Here is a 21,692-nt window from a genome sequence, read left to right as displayed (position 1 = left end):
TTCTTAGCAAGCCCTACTTTATTCTTCTATATGAAAAAATTCTACTCAAAGATGCTTTTCTAGTTTTCAAAATAGAATGTTTATCTCTTCTTTGTCAAAATAACTCGATGTATCTACATGCGGTTAGCAAAAATTTGTGTCATTTCTTTATTTAGAGACTGTTGGTCATGGTTACACTCTTCGTTTTGGCTTATCCCCACGGGTGTCATGCGAACATCCAACTACGGTTGTGTGCCAATTTTAACTTCAACTCATGAGGATCCGAGGAGTTATCTCTTGCATTCTTTTATTTTTGTTTTTGTTTCTTTTTTTTTTTTTATACTGCGTTGTTCTTGGAAACCCACCTTCGTTTTGGCTTGCTCCTACAGGTGTCATACAAACATCCAACTACGAGCAGGCTCCTTTCACAACTAAACTCTTATCAGGTTGGGACAGTTTTGAGGTTTTCCCTTGCGCTGACATTGAAGTTTAAAAAAAAAAAAAAAATTAATGAAAGTGGCACATTTTCTTACATACAGCATAATCTTGATCTCATTTGCTCAGACCTTCCCTACTCCCAAATTTAAACCAAATTTAAAAATGAGCAAGGTTCTCATTGCGTTGTTTGGAGAGACTAGAGAAACACTTAGAAGAAAATTTCAAAAAGATTGTTTGAGCAGAACTTTGAAAGATAAAAGGTAAAGTATTGCTAAACTAAGAATTAACTAAGTGTTAGTCAGAATTTACTAAGTATGGGAAATGTTTCTAAGTATAAACATATAATACATCTTAGCAACGCAATGAAGATCGTAAAAATAAGAGATTTATAACGTCACAAAAATTAGCAAAGAAAGATAAAGAAATAGGCACAGGCAAAAAGTGGAGTGAATATATACTCTGACTGTATTGACTATTAACAAAGTATACAAATAAATTACAAATGAACTCATTACAAAAATTTTCTATTGCCTGTACAAGAGTCAAAGAATTTAATTACTTTACAAATTTGATTCAGAAGGGTGCATGATTCAGAATTCATACCATACTTCCAATAAACGCAGATACATTTTTGCCGAGGGCGGGCAACATGCATACATCCCCGCAACACACCCCTTAACTAAATACATTTATAGAGGCTACCTCAACATGGTGCATTTAACTAAGGACGGGCAAAAGACATATACGTGCGCAACACACCCCTTACCGCAATGCATTTGGGTGTACTAGATGCCCAATGTCGCTTACTTACTACACCCATCCTCTTATAGTTTACTTTCCTTTCTTCTTAATTCATAAAAAATGCCAGTTGAAAAGACCTTGTGGTGATTTATCCAATCATTCACAACAATTATATGACCAATGCTACTAAATTTAAGATATGGAGATACATGCAAAATTAAATTGGAAGGAAATACAAAAACATTAAAGACTGATTCTACTGGACAATAATTGACGGAATTTAGAAAATAGTAAAAGAAAGTTGTAAAGAAAGCAAGTAAACATAGATCGATTGAAAGAAGTTCTTAGAGTTACCGCAATCGCTTTCCCTGCAAGCGGTTTAATCCTGTTTGCCCAAGTCAATGGTGTCCATGCGCCGATCAAAGTCACCTCCATAGTAAGGCTTGATCTGCTGACCATTGACTTTGAATGCACTGCTCCCGTCTAAAGTTGTTAGTTCTACTGCACCGTGAGGAAAGATTGTCTTGATTCGGAATGGCCCAGACCAGCGAGACTTCAACTTTCCTGGAAACAATCACAAACGCGCATTGAATAATAATACCTGCTGACCTTCGGTGAATGTCCAATCGTTTATGCGGTCATCATGCCATTTCTTTGTTTTCTCCTTGTATATCTTAGCATTTTCATAGGCATCCCTTCACTATTCGACCAACTGATTCAATTTCAGCTTCCGGACTTTCCCCATACTGGCTAAATCAAACTTCAGCTTCTTGCATGCCCACATCGCCTTATGTTCCAACTCAAGCGGCAGATGACAAGCTTTTCCGAAGACTAGGGCGTACGGAGACATGCCAATTGGTGTTTTGTAGGCGTTCCTGTAAGCCTATAGTGCTTCATTAAGCTTGGGTGACCAATCCCTCCTGGCAATTTTAACTACCTTTTCTAAGATAGTTTTGATCTCTCTGTTAGAAATCTCTGCCTGCCCATTAGTCTGCGGGTGATAAGTAGTTACAACTCGATGGCTGACGTTGAATTTAGTCAACAGGTTGGCAATTATGCGGTTGATAAAGTGAGAGCCCTCATCGCTGATTAATGCCCGAGGCATCCCATATTCAGCAAAAATGTTATTCTTCAAAAACTTTGCCACAGTGGCCGCGTCATTCTTGGCACATGCGATGGCCTCAACCTATTTCGATACATAATCAACCGCAACTAGAGTATATTGATGACCTTCTGATGGTGGAAACGGGCCCATGAAGTCAATTCCCCAAACATCAAATAATTCAACTTCTAAGATTGACGTCAATAGCATTTCATTTCTTTTAGACATATTCTCCATCCTTTGACACCTGTCACATTGCACAACATGGGCATGGGCATCCTTAAACAGTGTTGGCCAAAAGTAGCCGCACTGTAAGACTTTTGCTGCAGTTCTTTGCCCCCCAAAATGTCCTCCATATGGGGACTCATGACAGAGCTCTAAAATGTGCTTGGCTTCATGCTCAGGAACACATCGACGTATTATATAATCAGGTTCTTGTCGATATAGGAAAGGATCGTCCCAGAAATAAAATTTGGCGTCATGTCTTAGCTTCTTCTTCTGCTGCTATGTATAATCATCCGGTAGTTGACCGAAAACTATGAAGTTTACTATGTCTGCATACCAGGGAACATTAATGTCTACTGCCATCAGTAGCTCATCGGGGAATCTTTCCTCATCTTTTTCTGTACCTTGAACCTCGCAATTTTCCAATCTTGACAAATGATCTGCGACTTGGTTCTCGGTGCCCTTCTGGTCTTTGATTTCTAGGTCGAACTCTTGCAGGAGCGACACCTACCATATCAGCCTCGGTTTTGCATCCTTTTTCATCATTAAATACTTAATCGTAGAGTGATCAGTATACACCACCATGTTCGTTCCGATTAAGTACTGTCGGAACTTCTCCAGTGCAAATACCACTGCGAGCATTTCCTTTTCTGTGGTCGTATAGTTCTCCTACACGTCATTCAGTGTTTTGCTCACATAATAAATAGGATGCAACACCTTATCCTTGCGATGACTCAAAACTGCGCCCACAGCATATCCGCTGGCATTGCACATTAGTGCGAATGGTTGCGTCCAATCGGGTGCAATCAAAATGGGTGCGGAGATGAGTGCATCTTTCAATGTGTTAAATGCTTTGGTGCAGGTGTCATCAAAATTATACTCGCGGTCAGCTTCAAGAAGTGCACTTAGGGGTCTTGCGCTCTAGGAGAAGTTGCGAATAAATCTTCTATAAAACCCCGCGTGTCCCAGAAAGTTCTTAAGTGTTTTTACGTTCACAGGTGGGGGTAATTTGGAAATTGCGTCGATTTTTTCCTGATCAACTTCCAATCCTGCCTTGGAGATTTTGTGACCCATAACTATTCCTTCTTCCACCATAAAGTGGCATTTTTCTCAGTTCAAAACAAGATTTGTTGCCACGCATCTCTTCAAAACTTTTTCAAGATTAGACAAACATGAGTCATAATTACTGCCGAAGACTGAGAAATCATCCATGAATACCTCGACTGACTCCTCCAAGTAATCAAAGAATATTGCCATCATGCATCGTTGTGCATTACAGAGTCCAAATGGCATGCGTCGGAATGTAAACGTACCAAATGGGCACATGAAGGTTGTCTTGTCTTGGTCCTCCGGCGCAATTGCTATTTGGTTATACCCTGAATAGCCATCAAGAAAGCAGAAAAATTCATTCCCCGCAAGTCTGTCTAACATCTGATCAATGAACGGGAGTGGAAAGTGGTCCTTTTTAGTGGCCAAATTCGGCTTGCAATAAGCCATGCAGATTCTCCACCCTGTAGTTGTCCTTGTGGGAACCAATTCATTCTAGTCATTAGTGATGACTGTCATCCCCCCTTTCTTCAGAACACATTGCACTGGGCTCACCCAACTGCTATTAGGTATTGGATAGATGACACCTGCGTCTAGCCACTTTACTATTTCCTTCTTTACAACCTCCTTCACGGCAAGGTTCAAGTGGCGTTGCCTTTCTACTAATCCATTCTTTCCTTCTTCCAAGTGGATCATGTGCATACAATACGAGGGACTGATTCCTCGAATGTCTGCCAAGGTCCATCCTAATGTTTTTGCGTTATTTCTTAGGATCGTATGAGAGAATCTTCTTTCTCCTTACTCAGTGATGCAGAAATGATAACCAGTAACGTGTCGTTACTTCCTAAGTAAATATACTTTAGGTGTACTGGCAATGGCTTTAACTCTAACATAGGTAGCTCTTTTAAAGATGGCTTAATGCACTGCAATGTCCGTTTAGATAACTTGAGCGGTTCAAAGTTAGATTTAGCATGAATTGCGACGCAGTCCTCCTCCAACATTGCGCCGACTTCAAAATCCTCCTCCTCCATTTCCTTCAGGGATTCGTGCCACTGTTCTCCCCACAGATCCTCGATATATTGGCAATTCTCTATATCTCCTGGATACTTCAACGCATTGAGTACGTTGAATTTTACTTCTTGATCATCGACCCGGATGGTCAATTCTCCTTTCTGCACATCGATTAATGCTCGCCCTGTGGCGAGAAATGGGCATCCCAGGATGATAGGAATCTCTCTATCGACCTCATAATCCAATATGACAAAGTCTGCTGGGAAGATAAACTTGCCCACTTGCACGAGAACATCTTCTATCTTGCCTCAGGAAGCTTTATCGATCTATCGGTTAGATGTAATGTAATCGTGGTTGGCCTTACTTCGCCGCTATCTAGCTTATTAAAAATTGACTAGGGTATTAAGTTTATGCTTGCTCCTAAATCACATAGCGCGTTTCTGACCATCTTCCTTCCTATGGTGTAAGGCAATGTAAAAGTCCCAGGGTCCTTCATTTTAGTAGGGAGAGTATTTTGAAACAGAGCGCTACACTCATATGTTAGTGCAACTGTTTCATTTTCCTCAATCTTTCTCTTGTTGGTGAGAATATCCTTGAGAAATTTCACATAACTCGGCATCTGTTGTAATGCTTCTATTAGGGAAATATTAATGTGTAGCTGTCGAAAAACGTCCAGAAACCTCTGAAATTACTTGCTGTTGTCTTTCTTTTTCAGCCTGGACGGGAAAGGTGGAGGATCTCGCCGTGTTTCTTGTTCACTTTGCTGTTAAATGAGGTCCTGTACTTGCTGTGTGTTATTGGCTAGAGGTTGCGTTGATTGAGAATTCATGTTTTGAGCAGCTTTATCTTTTGTAGATGGTCTTACTTCTGAACTGGTGCTACTTCCGTTATTAAATAACTGGACATCATCAATAGTCAAATTTTCTGGTACTTTTGTTACTGCATCTGGTACTTTTGGCATAATAGGGGCTGTCGTTCTGCCACTCCGAAAATGTCACTACATGACATTGTTCTTTTCCTCTTGTCCTCGGCACTTCTAAGTTTCCGTGCTACGTACCAGTCGCTTTCTTCATTAATTCCCTCGCAAGCTGATCTATCTGATCTTATAATTCTTTAAGAGAGTCAGTTTGCGATTGTCTCATTGCCTCGCTCTTTTCAATGTAATTTTTTAATGATGTTTACAGAGATGAGGTACTGCAAGAGGTATCATATGCGAACAGTTGGTCACAGGGTGACGTACTTTGCGAATTACTTGGGCTGCAATTCGGATTAGTGAAGACCGGAGTGTTGCCTCGTTCCTCTTCATACCTGAATTGGTAGAAACTATGGCCTTCTTGATTGAGATTCTCATCTAGACAAAAAAGTGGGTGACCCCACCACTCATTAGAATGTCGCGAGATGCGATCCAATATGTTCTTCTCTTCCGTATATGACTTATTCATTAATCTTCCTTCTACGGAGGCATCGACAACTACTTGCGTTGTTTGGTCGAGCCTTGTGGTCCCCACTGATTGTTATGGAAATTTCGAAGATAGAGGGATATTATTCCTTCTGTTATGCAATCAGACCGTCAATTCTATACAATCGTTAGTTGTACACGTGTCTCAATCCTCCACTTTGCGTTGCTCATCTGAATCTTTCGATCATGGGTTTGCATGCGGTGTTGTTTTTATTACCGCATGCAGTTGCAACACAGCTCTGGATCGACTATCGCATTGTCCATCATTACGGTAATCGTCTCTTCATTTTTGATTGACAGGCACAATATGATAGAGATGCGTTGATTAGTTTCTCGTGAGCCTTGAGCGCAAGCGGTGACTTGGTCTCCTGCAGAACAGAGTAAAATTCGGCTTGTCTTCCATCTTTATGGTGTTAGTGGGTGTAATTGCAAACATTTATAATTATTGTAATACTAGGCTAATTTTCATACAATAGGTGCATATTTACTAACTTTTGGCCGCAATATCTAGATAAGCTGGCATAAATAACTTGTATTTCTACAAGTTATCAATTGCAGCACGCGATCGTTTAGTAAAAAGCTACACTGTCGTTTAGAGAATGGTGTGTGTACACAATCGTTTAAACAAACACTTGAACGTTGTCATGTAGTCTCTCGTGAGCTAAACGATTAGCAGTATACCTAATGATGTGATCCTTTACAAAATGAAAAATTTTTTCATTTTATCCTTCAGTTATGAAAACTGAATATAACCTCCCACTTCATGCACGATGAAAAGAGAAACTACCAAGAATTAAACTATAATTATTTTAATTATAAATAAATACAATAACTAACTTATCATATTATATTTATAACCTATAGTTTTAATATAACATCATATGTAACATTTAAACCATAGTTCTTTTCTCCTTTACTTGATATAAATCATATTTATATTAAACTCCTCCAATTAATGTATCTCATACATCATATCAATTATATCACATATAACTGAATCATATCATATATAATCAAACTCCCTCTTGTCAATTTGAACAGTTTAAACTGACCCAAAAACTAATTCTCAACTTGAATCCATTGAGCTACCAAGGGGACTTTATGGACCTGTAGCTTGAAGCTCTAACGATATGTGAATAGCTGATTAAACTCTTTAGTCACGAGATCCACCATTCGTTAACTATCGGGCACTCCACTAAAGTCCAACATTTGCACTCTTCTCATCACAAATATATTTCTGTGTCCATCGGATATAACTAGTCAACAATACGGTAACTCTTCATAGATTCTCGTAAGTATAGTTGAGCCAATTTACTATTTTGCCCCTGTAGTTACATCTAACTCCTTAAATACCACTGATCCCTCTAATGAACAATACATCATAATTCTACTATGAGTGGACATCTCTCGGGTCATGAGAAGGTGTTGTGGCACCACATCGTTCAAGCCCCAAAATCAGCCCTTAAAGGAGTAATTTATCTACTTACCCCTCTTTTGGGAAGAAGTGAATTCCATCTTGGTAGCTGAGTTCCCAGCTCCCCAATCAGACGAATCCCTAAAGTGGTAGGTTTAAGTCAGCAATCTAGCCACTTGATAACGAGCAGAAATGCACGTTATCATAGTGCTAAGTTCTTAAACAATGTTAGATTTTGTTGATGAAATATGTTAACTTGCGTCCATTAAGCATTCATTTTCATAATATTGCGGTCCATGCATTCATCACATTAGAACTGTTGATTTTTGTATTTTTGTGCAGATACGCGTTAACACAATGCAAGAATTGTGATATAGGAAATCATTGGTCCAGCGCAACTTCACTGTAAGGCTTTGCGTTGATCGTGCTCGCAAACATTCACCCGAGAAGGATCGCCACAATTGATCAGCCCAACATGGTGGGTGCATCCGGGTGAAGGCTAATTAAACGTGATGGGACATAAAGCTAATGACAGTCGGAATCCGAATTAAGTTGACAGCCGATAACGGTCACAAAGTACATTCAGCTTTTCGGTGACAATTATTCGACGCATCAGTCAGGAATTAAAGTCATCCATCTGTACAACTATAAGAGAGAAACCGCCTTTCAGCATGGATGCTCTATAAATACCAAGGGCATTCTTCAGAGAAGGGGTTCAGCAATTAGAAATTTCATACTTCAGTTCGCGTGTCTCTGTTCATAGTTTTCTTTCATTTTTAATGTGGACGCGAGAGAGGAAGTTGTGCCGGCAGATCGTTCCGGTAAGCTTGGGAGAGCGCCGGAAGCTTCAAGGATGGAGAGAGGGTCGACGCCTGTGGAAGCGGTTACATCTTTAGAACAGAATAGAAATTTTAGTGTAAAAACCTTGGTCAGCAAAGAATTGCTACCAGGTTCTCTACCTTTAACTTCCATTGTCATTTTGTACTCAACTCATTTATAAAAATGGAATTTCCTTCTCTATATTTGTTCACTCTCTGTTATTCATGCATGAGTAGCTAAATCAATTGAATGGGTTGAGAAGCATTTAGCTAGCACAACTAAAGAATCTTCATTCTTTGCGATTATCTTGTTTTATGTATGCTTCATTCGTCCATTAGAGATACTCGGGAGGGTAGTCTAAGGACAGGATCTAGACTTGGGAAGGTCAGGTTAGAATCTAGACTCGGAAGAGCCAGATTAGAATGCATAATACAAGAGATAGGCGCTTAGGAATGAACACTATTTGTTAGTAACGTATCGCATGCATCCTACAGATAGGATATGATTGTATGCAGTCACCTTGCTTTCATGCATTTTGCATCAACGCATAGGACAAGAGTAGAGAGTTAGGAATAAGCTCTATGGATACTTTTTCATTAAACACATGCGTCCTAGACTTAGGAGCATCGCATTTACATTGGAAAATGACTTGCTGTGTATGGTTGTAACATGATCGCATAGTCTGACACATTCCCAAGTAACGCTAGCTAAAGATTTTCTCAATCCATTCATCGCATACTCATTGCATCTATCACACAACTGTGTTTTCTAGAATCTGCTGCTTTTGTTTATTTTCTCATTAACGCAATCAACAACAAACCAACAATTTATTTAATCGGTTACCACAAGGTGTTCATAAAAATTACCAACGCAATCTGTTTTCACAAGTCCCTGTGTTCGACCCAGAACTTACCAGGAAACTCAGAGTAATTTACACTTGGATTCCGCTGGGGAAACTTGAGTGCACAACGCAATTTCATCAACGCATATCATCCACATTTCCACTTCATAAAATCAAGCATCACCACTCGAACCCCATGCAAATCAAAGGCCTGCCCTCAATGGCAGGAGTTCTCAACTCCCTCATGATTAAGGTCATGTTTCCTATGGTCATCCTAGTGAAATGAAGTCTTTTTCATGAATGGCATTATATAACGAGACTAAACACTTCTTGGTTCAGTTTTATACAAACTCTTTTGTATAGAAAACCTCCGCTCGCATGTCTTCACATAAATGATCAGGATCAGACCATCTGTAGCACGTCACAACACTTGTAACTATCTACAAAGCGGGTCGTATCCGTAGTGTCACCAGGATAAGGTTTCCCTCCTATATCTATATACTACAGACCATTTTGGTTATCACTTAAGGCATGATCCTCCTATATGCCTCCACATACATGCTTAAGTTACAACGACAACCATGGATCTTAGTTTATTGGTTTATGGTAAATGCAAATAAAACATCTCATATTTCATAGACAATAGTGAAGAAAATATCTCATATTATTACATCACAAGCATTTGTTCATATAGGTGTTTACAAACTATAGGATCCTACGAGAGTTTAGGGCATCAACCCCAACAGTTACATGCATTGAAAGTATGTTATAAAGTGTTATAATATATAGTATGTATGTTTAGGGTTTCTTGTATTTAATATAAGTGTTATATTAAATATTGAATGTCTTTGATGTATGTTATGGATGTATAGCATGTCTAAAATTTTGTAAGTTGTTATAAAATTGGGTTAGACATTTAAAATCCATAACAAAGAAACAGTTGCATGCTTACGTAGATTAATCATCTGTTTAATAATTAAAATAGGTCGACGTCTTGTAAAACTAGGGTTACAAACTCAACCAGTATATAATCCTGTCTAAGGCTGGGGGTATTTAAGTTGACGGTCTACAGAACACCTCCTACCTAGGGATTATGGTCGAATCATTGAGCATTGTTAACCAGTTTTATGAACAAGACGTGAGCGTTGTGAGGTTTTAAAACTACTTTATCACCTAGACATCATAGGTTAAATCCAAATATAAATGTTATACTTGGATAAACACCTAGACTTAGGTTGTTTAATTAGGCGGAATAAGCCTAAGAAAATGTATACCCAGTTTAATGTTAGAACACTTCAGTGGGAGTTTAATAACATATAGGAAATGCTATTAGAACACTTCAGTGAAAATAAAAATAATGTATATGATATGTTAGAACACTTCAGTGGGAGATTAATAAACATATATGATATCATTATTTTTAGCTTTTCCTAAGTGTTCACGATTGAAATTCATATTTCACTCTGTGTCACCCTGGGAATGACCTCCATTCGGAAAGTGTTTACATGAATCGAGATTTTGGTGAATAGTGGAAGTTGTTCACCATAAAATCAAATGTGTTGTTTTGATTTTAATTCTCACTTCCCAAGATGTTCACACCGTGAGGTTCATGTGGCACTTCGTGTCACCCTAGGGGTGACCTCCATTCGGAAACTATTTTCGTGAATCAATATCAAGGTGAATGAGGGGAAGATGTTCAATGGAAAATCAAGTATATGATATATTGATTTCAATTCTCATGTACCTATAAATTTCACACTGTGAGATCCATGCAACGTTTCGTGTCACCCTAGGAGTGACCTCCATTCGAAAAGTGTTTGTCATGAGGTCAAGATCAAAGTGAATGGGGGAAGTAGTTCATAGTAAGTGGGTGAAGGATATGTGTCAACATATCCTGTGGTCTCTTCTGTTTGTTTGGACCGTGAGATTCTTATGTTATGCCTGATTGTCGTCTTTAAGTCGGCCTCGCTAGTCATTTTAACGATAGTTATCCCCTCAGAGGGTTTTAACATAAGATTCAGAACAAAACTCTAGAAATGATAGGATTTCTAAAGTCATTTTCAACTTTGACTTTCCAATTTAGGAGCATCCTTGGGGCCGACTTCTGAGGTCTGAAAACAGAGGGTTACACTTACAGAATTACTAAAGTGTTAGTAATTTCTGACAAAAAACGGTAGCTAAATGACTATTGGAATATGAGTTATTCTGGGGATAGTATTTAGTTAAGAATGTTTTGTTGTACTATCATTGCCAAAATAATCTTGGGTACATTATTACTTTACTAAAACTTGATCGAGTTTAAAAAGCAATTCGCTGATAAAAGTTGTTTATATTTTTCAGAATGACGAGTCCTTTAGTACAATTGTTGGCATTTGATAAGCTTACTGGGGATAATTATGCCACATGAAAAACAAACCTGAATACAACACTAGTGATAGATGACCTACGATTCGTTTTAATAGAGGAGTGTCTTTTTATTCCTCGCTCAAATGCAAACTAAAATGTTCGGGATGCATAAGACAGATGGATCAAGGCTAACAAGAAAGTTCGTGCCTCTATTCTTGCCATCATATCTGATGTATTGACCAAGAAACACGAGAGTATGGATAATGCCAGCGAGATTATGGAATCTCTCTGTGGCATGTTTGGACAATCGTCCTTCTCCCTGAGGCATGATGCTATCAAATACGTTTACAACTGCCGTATGAAAGAAGGGGCATCTGTTAAAGAACATGTCCTGGATATGATGCTCCATTTCAACATAGTAGAAGTAAACGATGTTGTCGTTGATGAAAAGATCAAGTTGTTTTTATTCTAGAATTTATTCCGAAGAGTTTCTTGCAGTTCTGTACGAACATGTTGATGAATAAAATAGAATATAACTTGACTATGCTTCTCGATGTGCTATAGGCTTATCAGACCATGATGAGGGCTAAGGACTGGAACAGAAGTAAATGTTACTACCACTGAGAAAAGAGGATCATCCTCTAAGAAGCCTTATATTGCTTCTTCTTCACAAAATAAAGTATTCTAGTAAAGAAGAACAAAGGGAAAGGAAAAAAGAAACCTACTGATAGAAAAGACAGGGCTAATGTTGCAGATAAAGAAAAATGTTTCCACTGCAATGAAGAAGGGCACTGGAAGAGAAATTGCCCTCAATACCTTGTAAGCAAAAGAGCAGATAAAGCAAAACAGGGAAACTAGTTCCTGAAGATTGCTTGTTGTACTTCAGTTGTCCAGTGGGAGATGTTGTAGTTGCTATTAAAAAGATAATCTTATCTACTTTTTTTTATTTTAATGAACATTAGTTTATCTTATTATAAAGAACAAATTGTATAAATTTTTTTGTTATAAATGAAATGTTCATTAGCAAAAGTTATGTTTGTTCTATTGCAAAGCAACTTTTGTTAGAACCAATCTAGTCAAAAGCCATTTGCAAATATTTAGATATTTAAAACAGCTAGAAATCAATAAAGGCAAGTAGTTATTTAACCTAAGTAATAAGTTTAGAACACCCGAAAAGTTCAAAGTGTACAAAACTTGTTAGGTAAAACAAAATTGAAATACTTCAATTGGATCAAAGCATAGAAAGTTTGAGATTTCTAGGACTATTTGATAGAACATGAAATCTAGTGAAAACTTTCTACACTTGGTTGCCTTAATTGTTGTTTTAACATCATTCCAATTTTAAGGTATTTCTGAAATTCTATATGAGATATGGAAGACTCATAAAAGTTGTTTATGATATGTAAAAGTTGTTTATATAGTTTAGAAATCTGAAAAGATTGATATAATGTTATTATCAAACCCTTAAGTGTTGGAATATTGTTTGAAAGGCATGCCTATTTGTAGACAAGCCAAAAGAAGAATTTTTCCGTGTAAATAAAAATTAAGGTTTGTATTGACAAATACCAAATTTTCTGGAAAAGTATACGAGATCACCATGTATTATTTGTTTCCATAAAAGCTTGTATATATCAATAAATAGTTATTGATTAAAAATTGGCACTGTAAACAAAATTTGTCTTGGATAGGTCAAAAATATCTTACTCAAAGAGTTGAGAGTACTTCGATGTAATGGGAGGAATGTATGACTTCCTAGACATTATTGAGAAACAAGAGTTGTGAAAATAAGATGCATTCCCTATATCGTTTAATAAGAAGTCCATTGTATACTAACATGTTTATAGCAATTCTCTCGGCTAAAGTGTTTGAGAATCTCCTAGTAAGACAAGGACTACCAGGTATACAACCTAGGGCAAGTGGAAGAAAAACCGGGTATGTGATACTGAAAGGTAAACCATGGGTATGTGATGCCCTAGTTTATTGTATTTCTCTTTAAAACTAAAAAACTCAATATTATGTATGCATATGTTTGTTACCACTGGAGTTTTAGTCCAAGTGGGAGTTTATTGAGTTTTATGTCCTAAAACTCGTGATTTGTAAACAATAAAACTTATTCTGAAAATTCAATCAAGTTGTTATTGAATATATGAATTGCTTATTTCGTTTTAGAAATAAATCCAATAAACTAAAAGATCCATGACTATTACATGAATACTTAAAAACTTTATGTAGAGACATAAAAGTAGATCAAGTTTGAGTAAATAGTCAAAATGATCTATAGTATATGAATAAGGTTGGGTTCCTTATTCTGGTAACACTATTGAATGCGGTCCACTCTGTAGTTGTTATAAGGAGTTGTAAAGTGTTACAGATGAAGTGGTCCTGATTCGTACATGTAATGACATGAGGAGTGGGGGCGTCTTGTGCAATGAGTTTGCACAAGATCGGACCATGAAATAAGTCACTTTTACTTTATAACGCTGTTTACTGCTTAAGACTGACTATTTCATAGTGATGACCTAGATAACTTGACCTTAATCCTGAGCTAACTATGAACTCTCGTTTATTCGAAATTATCCTTACATTTGCATAGATGAGGGTTAGCTCAACAGCACCGACTCAATAAACCTCCCATTCAGGGGTAAGACTGAGTAGATAGTTGGGGACATAGGGTGCAAGATGGAATTCACTCCTACCCGCTTTTAGGGATAGTAGAAAGGTTGTTCTCTTAAGTTCTGACTCCAAGTCCTGAACAAGGGGCCCCACCCTCTCATTGGCTCGAGAGGACTTGGTTTGATGATCAAATCACAAACCAATTGTTCATTAGAGGATCAGTGGGACTTAAAGAACAAGAGGTAATCTCGGGGGTAAAACAACCATTTAACCCAGTCCTTATTACGAACAACCTATGAAGGATTAACTTACTAATCATGGTTATATCAAGTGGACACAATATATCTATAGTGAGGGGAGTGCAACTTTGGGCTTTAGTGGAGTGACCCAATAGTTAACGAATATAGGTTAATTCGGTGTAAAGAGTTTAGCCAATTAATCTCGGATTGTTGGAGCCCATGATCTGTAGGTCCACGAGGTCCCCTTACTAGCTCACAAATGGATTAGCCTTGGAGTAGCGTGATAAGTTAATTTGAAACGTTCGAATTATAATTAAGGGAATTAGTAACTATATATGATATAATTACGCATCTAATTTTGGAATTAAACAAAATTGAAGAATCAATTAATATTTAAATATGATTTAAATATTAAATTCATGAATAGGGATTCATGATGGTGGAATTAGTGTTAAATTAATTTAATATTTGATATTAAATTAATTAAATTATTTAATTAATTATTAATTATTAATTTTATTAGAAAAATAACTTTGAATTAGTTTTTGTAAAATTAATTATATTTCAGTTTTGATTTTGAATTAAACACTAAAAATGAGATTTTATTTGACAAATAGTTTTCAAATTACAGAGAAAATGTTGAATTATCTCAAAGTGTGTTTTTTCCACTTTGAGTCATTTTTCATTCAAATCATACCTTGATCCTCCAAGTAGGAGGTGTTGAACAATTATGCAATAGACTTGCATGATATTCATGGATAAATACACAATTTATCAGCCAAATTTAGGCATGCAATTTGTGTTGAATTGCTGAGATTCTATGGTTGAAGAAACTGTTGTTCAATAGGTGAAAAACCAGAAAACCAATGACCTTCTCTTGATTATTCCCTTAATCCAAGCTTATTTTGAGTCACATAACTCAATCCAAGACACCAAAAGGATAGTAGGGAAGACCTTGTGGTGATCCACAACAAAATTTGGAGGAGAATTGCAGCTGGAATTCGAGATTCAAGTAGATTTTCAAAGGTTAGTATGAAACTTTTTTGTTAGTTTATGAGCATGCTTAATTCAAAGCCAAAATTAATGAATTAGAATACTTAATGATCCGATTTTTTCCACTGCATGTTTTCTAACTCTAACATGCCTACCTCTCCTTTGTTGACTGTCTGTTGTACTACCCTGAGAGGTTGCTGGCCCACTAAAATGGGGCTTAAAATCTCTCCTGCTAGACTCGCATGGAGTAAATTTCCACTTCTCCCCTCTTGAGACTTGCTTGTCCTCTATCAGACTCTCCTCCACTCGCATAGCAGTCTCCACTAATTGGGAAAAATCTATCCACTTAGTTATGGCTGTAACAGGAGTCTGTATCTCTTTTCTCATACCACTCTTAAAATGCCTGCATCTGTCGTTTTCTTCAGCTATAATCATAGAATCATATCTAGATAACTTCGTATACTTTTGCTCACACTTGGCAACTGTTATATTACCTTGAACGAGCTTAAGGAACTTGTTCCTTTTTGCCTCACGGTACAAAGTAGGATAATACTTGTCTTCAAAAATCCTATTAAACTCGTCTCATGTCATCTCTTCTGATCTGTTCCTTCTAGAGACTATCACCCTCCACCTTTGTTGTGCCCGTTTTTGTAGTAGAAATACTCCCAACTTGACTTTACGGTCCTCAGGATATCCAATTACCTTGAAACATTTCTTTATCTAGATTAACCGCACCTTAACATCTATAGGGTCAATAGTACCCTTGAAAGTAGTGGCACCTAGTGCTTTCATTCTCTCAATGCCATACTTCTTCCCAAGATCCACCGATACAGATCCTACACTAGCTACCAGTCTCTGAGCAATCCCCTTAAAGACTATGTCCTCCATCTGAGGATTTGCTCTAACCTGAGGGGTACTAGAACCTCCCTCTGATTTAGCTTCTTGTACTATTAGTTCTCTAACTGAATCTGGATCCATTCAAGCTACGGGATCTCCAGTAAGGCCATAATCCCTTTCGGCCATCTGCCAAGTTAGTCCGTCACTTTCCCGAAGCTTGATTCTTGTAACGTATACATTATTAGGCTCATAAAATTATTCACATGCTCCAAATCTAATGTTTGACTCTATTCCCAAAATCTTATGATCTAATACCAACTTGTCACACCCCTACCCTGATCCCCCTCGTAATCCGAGAAAAGATGTGAAGACTGCAGTTGCCAACCCTCTTATGACAACTACTACCCAACATATTCCTGTGAACCCTTGTCCTTCGCACCTGTTAAACAAAATTAGAAGTTCATAAGTCACTTTAACACAAAATCTCAACCATAACTTAAAGTATACAGATTACTACTAATCAAAATATCAACTTCAACATACATAAAAATTCTAGAAACCAAGTATACCCTATTCCCCCTGACATGAGCATAAAGACTAGATTAATAAAACATGATGAGCCACCTAAGCTTCAAACTTTCTGAGGCTCTGAGAAATAATTGACTGACAGAACTGTTAGGTCTTGGTACGTCGATCACTACCTGGAGAAGAAAACATTAAAAAAAGTGAGCTGGAAAGCCAAGTGAAAGAAAAATTCCAGAAAACTAAGTCTACCCTATTCCCCTTTTGTTTGATCTCGTCAACATCGATAACATAAGCCTTACGTGCACGTAGAACAAATAACATCCTACTTACCTTATTATACCTACGGTAGCAAGGTGTTGGGGTTGATGCCCTAAAGTCTCGTGTCCTGTAGTTTGTAAACAGTTTGTACGAATACTTGTGATGTATAATATATGATATTTACTTCACTTCTTGACTTTGCACATTTAGATGTTTTATTTACTTTACCACAAACCAATAAACTAAAATCCTTGGATGTCATTAAATAACTTAAGCATGTATGTGGTGACATACAAGTGGATCATGTCTTAAGTGATAACCAAAATGGTCTATAGTATATGGACATAGTAGGGAAACCTTATCCTGGTAATGCTACGGATGCGGCCCGCTTTGTGGAATAGCTACATGCGAGCGGGGGCATCCTATACAAAGAGTTTGTATAAGACCTGACCACGAAATGTTAACGCCTCATTATATAATGTCGTTCATGACAGAGACTTGACTTCACTAGGATGACCATAGGTAACATGACCTCAATCTTAAGTGAGTTGGGAACTCTTGCCATTGAGGGCAGTCCTTTGATTTGCATGGGTACGTGTGGCTAGTTCACCAACCCAAACCTACCACTTTGGGGATTCGTCTAATTCGGGAGCTGGGAACTCAGCTACACAAGATGAAATTCACTCCTTCCCCGAAGTAGGGGTAAGTCGATAGATAGCTCTCTTAACAGATGATCCCAAGACTTGAACGATATGGCGCCACACACCTTCTCATGGCCTGAGAGGTGTTCACACATAGTACGACTATGTTGTATTGTTCATTAGAGGGATCAGTAGTACTTAAGGAGTAAGATGTAACTACAGGGGCAAAATGGTAAATTGGCCCGACTGTACTTACGAACATTTGTGAAGGATTATCGTACTCATGATTGTTTATATCCAATGGACACAAAAATACATCTGTGGTAAGAATAGTTCAGTTGTCGATCTTTAGTGGAATGCCTGATAGTTAACGGATGGTGGATCTCGTGGCTAAAGAGTTTAGTCAGCTATTCACGTACTGTTGGAGCTTCAAGCCATAGGTTCATAAGGTCCCCTTGGTAGCTTGGATAAAATTTGAGAATCAGTTTTTGGGTCAGCTTGAAATATTCAAATTGACAAAAGGAAGTTTGATTATTGAACTAGTTAATTATATATGATATGATTGATTAAATGTATGAGATATATTAATTTGGAGGAAATTGGAAATAAATATGATTTATATCAAGTATAGGAGAAAACACTATGGTTGATATATGATATCAAACTATAGGTTATAAATATAATATGATTATATTTATTATTGTATTAATGGATCATATAATTGCTCATTGTTTTCTCCGAAATCATGCATTAGTGGGAGTTCAATTCGATTTTCGTAACTGAAGAATAAAATGAAAATTGTTTTCATTTTGCAAAGAGATGGAAGAGGCACACATATTTCTCACGATGTGATTACATTCGATCGCATAGTATTTGAGAGTCTATACGATAGCGCATCACGTTTACTAAACGATCGCACACCAACGCGCGCATTCATTAAACGATCGCTTACCATTTCCTAAGCGATCACTTAGCGCCTGAGCCTAACTAAACGATCGTATAGAGGATTGCCCAGTTTTTCTTACACGATCGTGTACATCGCCTAAACGATCAAGCACCCCGACTATACGTAGTCTTTTCTTTCTCCCACTTGCTTGATCTTTGTACACGATAACCTTTTCTCCTCACCTCTACCAAATCCGAACAAAGCCCACCCTTTGGATTCTCACTCCGAGAATACTGAGGGCTCCAAGTGGTGATGTTGTCCCCATTTCCTGGTGTTTGTGTGAAGCAGTTCGTGGTAGACGATTGGAGGTGCTGAATAATTTCTTGCTAGTCTAACGAAAGCAAGAGGAGTTTGTTCGTGGAGAGAGTAAGTCTTGCCGAGAAGAAATTCTTCAACTGGTATGTTTACTCGTTTTCTTGTCATTTATCCTTTATGCATGCCAGTAATTTAGTGTTGGTAATGCATATCTATATGTCTGAATGTATATGTGGAAATTCTGTCACAATGAATTGGAAAGATCCGCTTTCGCTCATAGGTACTCTTGTATGAGAGTTCCTTCTCAAGGATTGTCATATAACTAGGTACCTTACCATACCTTCGGTACCAAAGCTTAGGAGTAGGTTTTCATATCATTATACTTGTTAACATCATTAAATAGCATGCTTGTCAAACTTACAAGAATCAGTGAATAACTCATTTCAATACTAAGTCATGACATGAAAACTTAAGTGGAACGAATGGAGATTTCACATAAACACTCTTTTAAAAACATCAATCATGCGGTAGACTCGATTCCCATTACTAAAAGCATACGTTGAACATTCATAAGTAAAATAGTTAGGAAATATTTTGAAAACTAATCACGCACTGTCTTAAGCTATTTATCGAAGGGATCTGTAAGCCACTCTTATTTTTGTTTTCCCTGATATAAGGAAAGATTCCTTGGTCAGCATAATTTGCTCCCTTTTGAGCTTAACGCGTAAACTTAACTTTATTGCATACTAGTAATTCATCGCATCACAACTAAGTTTCACGCATCATAACCCATCTTCACCGCATCAGCTATCCTCAGCCATCTTACCTTATAACTTGACTGAAAATTGAAATTCCTTTCTCAAGGTGCTTGGGTAAGCACTGAAACACCTTCTTAGCCTATGCGATGAATGTCCACTATGCAACGTATTCAAAGCGCCTTAGTTTTGAATTCTTTGTCTATGCCTACACGCATCAACGAATATCATCAATTGATCAGCTTCTTACTTGTTCTTTGTATGTAGTTGTCTGCTTATTCATCCGTGATATCATTTCAAATTTCAATTTTACAGATTTCCTAACTTTAACTCCCACATCTAACTAGCTAAACCCTCTTAACGAATTTACTCATAAACATATTAGCTTTCACTTACCTAAAGAGCTTGAGCATTACTCCCCTTAAGTTGATTGGAAACCTCTAACTTTCCTTCAAGCTTGTCGAGACTCTTCACACTTTTTAAATCTTCAGATGGCAGCAACACTCCTTTCTTTAGGTGTAATAAAACTTTTGGCAAACCATTTTCTTTCTTCATCATGTTAATTTATACTTAGGCTTGTACGAACAATCCAGCCTAATTATGTTGGGAATATCCTAAAAACTCGTAGTTTGTAAACGTTAAACATTTTTATTTACAATAAAGTTATATTGTTGAAAGTTTCTATCAATAAAGATGTTATTAAATTGAATTATTTTATAAATCCAGTAAACTAACTCATGGCTATAATGAATACTTAAACTTTATGTAGAGACATAAAAGGGGATCAAGTTTTAGTATATAGCCAAAAAGGTCTATAAGTATATGGATAGGGTTGGGTACCTTATCCTGGGGACACTGTGGATACGCCCTTTTTGTATATTGATATAAACGATGTGATTCTAAAATCATTCATGTAGAGACATGTGAGTGGGGGCATCCTATGCAAAAGACGTTTTCATAAGATCAAACCACGAAATAGTCATTTTTCTTTATAACAATCGTTTACTGTTAAAACTGACTATTTCAAATTCGATGACCTAAGGTAACTTTATCTTAATCTTGAGCTAACTACGAACTTCTGTCTATTTGGGATTATCATTTAATCTACATAGTTGAGAGTGGTTCAACTGTTCGATTTGATGCCCTAAATCTCGTAGGGTCTTATAGTTTGTAAACATTGTATGAACAAACTCTTTATGTGATTAATAAAATATATGATATTAAATATGTGATATTTTAGTTGCATTAACCACAAACCAATAAACTAACATCAAAGGTTATCATTGTAACTTAAACATGTATGTGGAGACATACGAGTGGATCATGTTTAAGTGATAACTAAATGATCTGTAGTCTATGGATAAGGCTGGGTACCTTATCCTTGTGACACTACAAGTATGACCCACTTTGTAGGTGTTACAAATGTTGTAAAGTGCTACAAATGATCTGATCCTGATCATTCATGTATTAGACATGCGAGCAGGGATATTCTATACAAAGGAGTTTGTATAAGACCAGACCACGAAATGTTTAGTCTCATTATATAACACCGTTCATAATAAGAACTTATATTTCACCAGAATGACCATAGATAACATAATCTGAATCTTGAGTGAGTTTTGAACTCCTGTCTATGAAGGTGGTCCTTTGATTTGTATGGGTGATAGTGATCAGATTGTTGACTCAACAAGCCTACCATTTTGGAGATTCGTCTGATTGGGGAGTTGGGAACACGACTACACAAGATGGAATTCACTACTTCCTCAAAGTAGGGGTAAGTAGATAAATTGCTCCCTTAAGAGCTGATTCCGAGTTTTAGTCATAGTAGAACTATGATCTATTGTACATTAGAGGAATCAGTGATACTTAATGAGCTAGATGTAACTACAGGGGCAAAACGGTAATTTGGCCTAGTTGTACTTACGAGCAATTTGTGAAAGGTCATCATACTGTTGATTGGTTATGTAACACCCCCAGAGTTTTTTTTTTTTTTCAAGAATGAACTTTCGAGGACGAAAGTTCTTTGAGGAGGGAAAAATGTAACACCCCACACATTTTTTTTTAATAATAATGTAATTTCAATACTTTATTATTTGGAATTTCAGTAATTGTTATTAGTTGGAGGGAATTTTTGGAATTTTGAACTTCAAGTGTAAGTGTAGGAATTTAATTGTTAGCGTGAAATTATTCAATTTGAAATTCAAATTG

This window comes from Benincasa hispida, chromosome 7 (genome assembly GCF_009727055.1).
Source record: "Benincasa hispida cultivar B227 chromosome 7, ASM972705v1, whole genome shotgun sequence".
Taxonomy (NCBI): Eukaryota; Viridiplantae; Streptophyta; class Magnoliopsida; order Cucurbitales; family Cucurbitaceae; genus Benincasa; species Benincasa hispida.
This window is presented reverse-complemented; position numbering follows the sequence as displayed.